Here is a 4,806-nt window from a genome sequence, read left to right on the forward strand (position 1 = left end):
AGATTAAGATATGGACATTATTCTGCCTACCACAGATTAGTGTTGAGGTTTACTGTAAATGAGGAATATTCATCTCTCTTATATGAAGAAGGCAGCTGCCCAAAATATCTGGGGCTCCAATGTCGGGGCCCAAGCTCCTTCTGTATTGTTGCTCCTTCATCAATATGTGGCTTCCTCTTCATGGTCCAGGATGATCGCTGGAGCTCCATCCTTCACATTCATGTCCCAGACAACAGGTGAAGTGTGGGAGGGAGGGGTGAAGAAGAGAATGCCTTGCTCTTTAAGAGCCCTTCCCAGAAGTGCCACACAATACTGATGTGGCACTATACTGTGCTGTCAGAATTTAGCGGCAGGTGGGCACACAACACCACAAGAAGCTGAGTCTTGACTTAAGTTAGCCATGTGCCTCACAAAAAAAAAATCAAGTTTCTTGTAATGGAAGGAAGAGCAGATACTGAGGTGTTTTCACAAAGCTTGAATGAGAGGAATAACAGATTGAGGAATGACAGAGAATCAGACGGGGCCCATATATTCCAGGGGATAAAAGGAAATCTAGCCTTTCCATGACCTGGGCACAGAAGAGAGGAAGTTAGCTGTGGTGAGCTGATAATGGTTTTCAAAGACATCCCAGTCCTAGTCCTGGAATCTGTGATGTGACCTGACATGGCAAAGGGGACTTCACAGATGTTGTTGAGTTAAGGATGTTGAGAAGGGGAGATTGTCCTGGATTATCTGAATGAACCCTAAGAGGAAATGGGTGTTCTCATAAGACGGGGCGGGGGTAGAGGGACAAAGAGACATTTGACTTCAGAGAAGAAGGAGATGATGACAGAAGCAGAGCTTGGAGTGATGCTCTTTGAAGACAGGAGGCCATCAGAAGTTAAAAAAGGCAAGGAAACTGAATCTTCCCTGGATCCTCCCTCAGGAATCAGCATGCCGACACCTTGTTTTTGGTCCTTGAAGACTCCTTTGGGCCTTCTGACCTCCAGAATTCAGAAAGAATGCATTTGTGTTATTGTCAGCTAATGCGTTTGTGCTGATTTGTTATAGCAGCCACTGGAAATTAATAGAGTGACTTTGCCCTAGAACCTCCCATGTTCCCTAGGAGATGAAACTTGGCTAGGAGATTTCCCTGAAAAATTAGGTGTTGGCTGAAGTTTTGAAAGGAATCAAGGTGATTATGGACCCAACAATTCCACTTCCCGGTATTTACCCAAAGAAAAGGAAAACAATAATTCAAAGAGATATCTGCACCCACACATTTATTGCAGCATTATTTATAATAGCCAAAGAAACAACTTAAATATTTATCAGTGAGTGAATAGATAAAGAAGATGTGGTATGTATATTCAATGAAGTACTAGTCATTCATAAAAAAGAATGAAATCTTGCCATTTGTGACACCATTGGTGGACTATGAGGGCATTATGCTAAATGACATACATCAGGCAAAGAAAGGCAAATATTGTGTGACTTCACTCCCATGAGGAATTTAAAAAACTAAGGCAAACACACAAACAAAATCAAGCTTATAGATACAGAGAGCAGACAGGTGGCTTCCGGGGGCAGGGCTGCAGGAGGTATGCCCAATGGGTGAAGGGGGTCGAAAGGCACAAGCTTCCAGTTATAAAAGAAATAAGTCATGGCGATGTAATGTACAGCATGCTGACTACAATTAATAATACTGTATTGCATATCTGAAAATTGCTAAGGGAATAGATCCTAAAAGTCCTCATCACAAGAAAAAAATTGTAATTATGTGTAGTGACAGATGTGATTTATTTGGTGATCATTTGCAATATATTCAAATATTGAGTCATTATGCTATATACCGGAAACTAACATAATGTTGTACATCAGTTATATCTCAATAAAAAAGTGATTTTGAGAAGCCAGGGAAGGGACTTCCAGGAGGCAAGGGATGAGTTAGATTGACTGGTGTCAACACGCTCAAACATAGTAGAGGTAACAGCAACCACAAGACTGTCTTGTAGGAACTTTAAACTGCCTTTATAGTTCAGGGACTACATGTAAAGCTTTGCTCCTCTCAGTGTGGCCCATGCCTAGGCAGCACTGGATCACTCAGCGCTTGCTGCAAAATACAGATCTCTGGTCATGGGGAAAAAAATGAAGCCTGCACTGACCTTTAAAGCTTTGGCCCAGAAGTGATACGTTATACCATTCACACTGTGTGGGGGGTAAATGCAAACTTTACATAATAGATTTAAAACACTGCCCTTATAGAGATTACATTGAGCTGGGGAGACAAGCAATAAACAAAATAAAATTATTGAATGCCACATTGTGGTACATGCTGTGGAGAGAAGTGAGACAGGCAAGGGGGATGGAGTGGGTAGGAGAATTTTGAGTGGAGCGCTCAGAAGGGCCAAAGGAAGAAACATTTGGGTGAAAACTTGAGGAGAGGAAGGGGGGAGCTATGGTGATACTGGGGGGAGAGCATGCCAGGCAGAGGGAGCAGCCAGTGCAAAGGAATATTTGAGGAATGGCAAGGAGAGTGTGTGGTTAGAGTGGAGAGGTGGGAGGAGAGGGGAGGGGATGGAATCAGAGTGGTCATGGGAGGGATCATGTGGGACCTTTTATAAGGGCTTTGTGCTTTACCCTGAGTGTGATGAAGCCAGGAGAGGTCTCTGAGCAGGGAGGGACCTGACCTGACTCAGGTGTTCACGAGTCCCTCTGGCTGCATGTGGGGAACAAATTAGGGGGTTGGGACCAGGAGTGGGGAGCCCAGGGAGGAGGCTGCTGCCAAGGTCCAGGTGGGAGAGGGTGGACAGGGCCACTGAGTGGACAGAGTGAAAAACGATTAGATTCAGCATATACTTGAAGATCTGAAGAGAATAAAAAGGCTGAATGGGAGGGAATTCCACTTGCCTGACAGTTTTGAGCTGGGGCATCAGTCCTTTATGGCCTGTGCACTTGAACTGAAACATTGACTTCTTGGGTCTTGAGCTTTCTGGCATTGGACTAGAACTTACACCATAGGCTTTCCTGGTTCTCAGGCCTTGAACTTGGACTGGAAATACATATCAGTTCTCCTGGTCTCCAGCTTGCTGTCTGAAAATCTTGGGACTTAGCCTCCATAATTGTGTGTGTGAGCCAATTCCTCGTAATCTCTCTCTCTCTCTCTCTCTCTCTCCCTGCCCCGTCTCTCTCATAAATATATTATAGATAGGTAAATAGATATATATAAACATATATATCTCCTATTGATTCTGTTTCTCTGAGGAGCGTGACTAATACAGGGAGGTAGAGAAATGGAGTAGTAGCTAGAGGGGATATGGGGATGAGATAAAATTTCTTGAACAGACATTATAGGAACACACAGAGGAAAACTGATGATACAGGATAAGGGGGGCAAATTGTGGAGGGTGCTGTTGAGTGATAAAGGGTGGAATCCAGGGTCCAAGTAGAGGACAGCAGAGTATCTAGGCCCAGATGCTGGTGGGTAAGCAGATGTGGTAATGGGGCACATGGGATTTCTCTTCTATTGCTTCTATGTTTCAGTGGAAGAAACAAAGCCATCCATGAGAGTAATAATGGGGGAGGGGAGGTGGGAGGTTTAAGGAGAGAGGGCACAATATGAAATAGGCACTGGAGGACTCTAACAGATTATGGAGGCCTGAAAGAACCTCAGTTTTGATTTTTCTTTTAAAAATGTCCTCTGTGGTGGCCTGAGCCTTCAGGGGAAGTGAGCTATTACCTCCACAAAGGGGGACCATCTTTGGTCTGAGCCATTCACAGTTGTCTCATATCGCTTGCCAGTGAATTGTTTAGGCTAAGGCATGTGACACATGCTGGCCAATGTGACAGTTATTTATTATTTCAATAAATACTGACTGAGCACCTACTATGTGACAGACACTGTTTTTGGGTGCTGGAAACACAGAAGCAAACAAAAAAAAATCCCTGCCCTGGTTGCATGGGGGGGGGGGGTGGTAACAGAAAACAACATAATAGGTGAACAAATTTATGATGCGTTAGAAGGTGATACATGCTATGGGGAGAAAAGTGGAACAGAATAAGGGACATGAGGAGCACTAGAGGGGGTTGCAATTTTGTTTCTAATTTTTTACCCTTACCCAAGGACATTTTTTCATTGCTTTGAGAGAGAGAGAGATCAATGTGAGAGAGAAACATCCATTAGTTGCCTTTTTGTATGCATACTGACCAGGGATCGAACCCACAACCTAGGTATGTGCCCTGACTGGGTATCAAACCCAACCTTTTGGTCTATGGGATGACGCTCCAACCAACTGAGCCTCCCTGCCAGAGAGGGTTGCAAGTTTTAATGGGATGTTAGTGTGAGCTTGAAGGGAAGTTTGCTAGGGGTCTCCTGGGAAATATTTTCCTCAGGTTAAAAAAAAAGGCACATGGTAAGATGCTGTCTCTTTTCTTTCTCTGGACATTGCCAAGAGGATCTAACATCTGGAACTCTGGTAGCCACCTTGTAACGATGAGGAGATTTGAATTGAGGAAGAGATCTAAATGCTGGGGATGGCCAGGCTGAAAGATGGGAAGAATCTGGATTACTGATAGCATTAGTGTGATTTCTGACTTAGTTCACCCTCAGGTTCTTGTTGAGATTATAAATTCCTGATTGTTTAAGCAAGTTGAGTTGAGGTTTTTCATTACTCAAGCAAAAAAGAAAAAGACTCTGATAAACATATTTGCATTTTATACACAGTAGGATAGCTCTGTTTGGCTTACAACCATATGTGATGTGACAACATTTCATTTTTTAAAAAACCACCACCTACAACAATCTATAAGCGCTGAAGTTAACAAACA

This window comes from Phyllostomus discolor, chromosome 12 (assembly GCF_004126475.2).
Source record: "Phyllostomus discolor isolate MPI-MPIP mPhyDis1 chromosome 12, mPhyDis1.pri.v3, whole genome shotgun sequence".
Taxonomy (NCBI): Eukaryota; Metazoa; Chordata; class Mammalia; order Chiroptera; family Phyllostomidae; genus Phyllostomus; species Phyllostomus discolor.